Source organism: Canis lupus, chromosome 26 (assembly GCF_048164855.1).
Source record: "Canis lupus baileyi chromosome 26, mCanLup2.hap1, whole genome shotgun sequence".
NCBI lineage: Eukaryota > Metazoa > Chordata > Mammalia > Carnivora > Canidae > Canis > Canis lupus.
Window position 1 is genome coordinate 19,643,510 of NC_132863.1, and position 3,505 is coordinate 19,647,014.

The following is a 3,505-nucleotide window of genomic DNA, read 5'->3' on the forward strand; positions in this document are numbered from 1 at the left end:
ACCAGAAGGAATGAAAGGACTTGGGGCTGGTCTCCATGGCAACTGGGAGAAAGAGGTGGGTTATAAATCCGTCGCCACTCTCCGGTGCTGAAGGCGGGGGTGTGGGAGCCGGGGAGTGGGGTTGGCCTTGAAGGACGGTCTGTTCTCCTTTTCGGTGCGGCGCCCTGGGGGGACGCAGATCTGGTGGCTCCCTTGGAGCCTGGGTCGTTAGGAGTGCGGGCGCGCGCGTTAATCGTTATCTTCCCTTTGCAGGGGGGTGGGAGGCGGCGGGACCATAGTCCTCTCCAGCCCTGAGGTAGTGACCACTCATCTACCGAAGGCCCTTTCAACCATTCCTCTCCAAAGGCTACCCTAGCCTGAAATGATCCCGCCTTGTTCTTTACCCTCAAGGCACTCCCTCGCTCCATCAAGTTGAGCGGGACAGTGGGCTTTTCTAGCTTGCTAATCATTGGTAAGTGCCTCCCTTGGGACGCTGCAATGTTCCTTGGACGATAGCCCTCATTTTCTTCACCTTTCCAGTAGTGACTGCTAGTAGCCGGCTGAACAAAAAAAAAAAAAAAAAAAAAGATGAGCTTCTCTATTGCCTGTTGAACAAAACTAACCATGTTCCCTCCAAACTAGCCCCCCTCACTGTAGGGATAACTCTGGAAACCCTATATCCAAACTCTGGAAATTCCAGCTCCTGCAAGAAGCCACCCCAGATGGATCCTACAAGAACCAAGAACACCTGTAGCTAGTCTTCTAAATCTCGGTGCCCAGTGTGGCCTGTCTACCACCCCCCCACCACCACCACCAATATAGTCCTCCTTAACCTGAGGGAGCTTTCATCCAAGCGGTGAGTTCTGAAGAATCAGGAATCACTCTCATCATCCAAGGCTGCCAAGATGACCCCCAAGAGCAAAACAACACCTGAAATATGGTAGTTTGGTTTTTGGCTTTTACAGTGTACAAAGTGCCTTTACATGTCATTTAATCCTCCCAGCATCACTGGGACGATGAAGAAAACTTAACCAGAGGCACACAGCTTAAAAAATGACAGAGCCTGGATTCCTGAGAAGTTCACCTGCTCTCTGCCTTCCAGTAACCAAAAGACACAGATTCAGTAAAATTCCAATAAGTTACTAGAAGGCGTTTTGTCCTCCCAAATAAATATGTCTCTCTACTCTCTGGTGTGAACCTACAGTTTGTGGCTATCATTGAAGTTTATCCAAAATAACAGATGAAGGATACGCTAATGGCAAGACGTTTATAATCCTAAATGAAAACTGCAAATAAATTGAGCAAAAGTAACCAGACATGAAAGAATACATACCGTATGATTTTTATAAAGTTCAACGTTAATAAAAATTGTTAGAAGTCAGGATGATGGTGTTTTGTGGGGGAAAGGGAAGAGTAGTGATGACAGGACAACAGAGAGACTTCTCTAAGACTGGGAGTGTTCATTTTCTGTAGTCTCGGTGGTGGCTACGTAGGTGTGTTCACTGTAATATGTCATCAAGACGTTCACTTGTGCACTTTTCTGTATGTTTTACTTAAATAAAACATTTATTTTAAAAAAATAACTTGAAGATTTGTCCTGGAGCATCGTTGGTTTTTGGGAGTTTTGTTTTTCCAAAAGTTCTTACGAAAGTAGTGATTAAGAGGTTTCCTTTCTCTCTGGTTATTATAACAGTTTATAGGGAGAGTATCATTAAGTATCATTTTCTCAGTTATTTACCCTTGGGGAGAACCAGCTTTCTGGTATCACACCAGAATAAGAAGCACTGAGGTCATAGTAAGCATAGTGTTTTGGAGGAACTAATCAAATTCTAAAGTAATAATCTGCAGATCTAGAGCCATTTCAGTGACAAAACATCACACAGAATACACATCTACCATATTAGGTGCCTTTTGCTAGGTCAGAAATAAGCCCAAAACTTAGTGGCTGAGTAATAAATATATATTATCTCAGTTTCTGTGGGTCAAGAATTTAGGAGTAATTAGCTGGGTGGTTCTGGCTGGGGGTGTTTCATGAAGTTGCAGTCATTTGAGGGCATATGGGCTGGAGGATCCACTTCCAAAATGGCTTATTCACGTGACTGGCAAGCTGTAACTAGCTTTTGGCGGGAGGCCTCAGCTCCCACAACATGGGCAGGCCTCTTCATTGGGTTGCTTGAGTGTCCTCACAACATGACAGCTGGCTTCTCCCAAAGGAAAAACATGGAGAAGTCACAGTATCTTTTAAGATCTAGCCTAGGAAGTCATACTCCCATCATTACTGCAATATGCTATTATACAGATCAGCCCTCTTCAAAGTAGTTTATACTACACAAAGATGTGAATACCAGGAGGGAGAGAGTCATTGGAGGCCATGCCCTCTGGCCCCCAGAGGATGTGAAAAGATTCACATCCTCATCTCTTAGAACTTTCTAAGAGCCAGGGGCCAGACCATCTCTGAATGTAGAGCTTTCTTGCAGCTAAAGTAGAGCATCACTGGGGAGTAAAAAATTAAAAGTATGATCACAAGAGTACCAAGCCACAGAGATCTAGACCAACTTCTTTCCCCTTTCACTGGTCTGTATTAGTGCCAGGAAGATGAAAAGCATAAAATCAGGCCCCTTTCAAACACAAGGTCTTTTTTCCAGAGTATAATGGTGTGGAGAATTTGGGAAAACCTTACTTACTATCTCTCCCTATTCATAAAGATGAAAAAAACATAAAGTTAGTAAGCCCCTAGACATTATTCCAGGGCCTGACCCCTGGCCCAGAATCCACTACTGAAGAGGGATAGGAATGTATGTTATATGTGCATGTACACACGCACAGTATAGCTAGCATGTGGCATTCTGGTGGTCTCACCAGGGCTCACAGGCAATGTGAAAGTGTTGTCTGCTTTCAGACATAAGGCTTAACTTGTCTCAGGGGAAGAGAGACAGAAATATCCAAGATGAGGGACGGCTGGGTGGCTCAGCGGTTGAGCATCTATCTGCCTTTGGCTCAGGGCGTGATCCTGGGGTCCTGGGATCAAGTCCTGCATCGGGTTTCCTGCATGGAGCCCGCTTCTCCCTCTGCCTGTGTCTCTGCCTCTGTGTGTGTGTGTCTCTCGTGAATAAATAAAATCTTAAAAATCCAAGATGAAATAGAGTTTAGAGCAACTCAGAGTTTCCTAGACATGGAAGATCCTATCCCTTCCCAAGTATTAAAAGGCTTGAAAACTTTTCTTTTTTCAAGCTCACAACCTTTCTTATCTTTTTTTTTTTTAAGATTTTATTTATTTATTCATAGAGAGAGAGGCAGAGACACAGGGAGAGGGGGAAGCAGGCTCCATGCAGGGAGCCCGATGTGGGACTTGATCCCCAGTCTCCAGGATCACACCCAAGGCTGCAGGCAACGCCAAACCGCTGTGCCACCAGGGCTGCCCCTTTCTTATCTTTAAATATCCCTGATTTGGATACTATTACCAGATAACAACTAATGACTTAGCACTACGCTCAAATAAGTCTGGGAAATATAAGGTAAGCTTAAG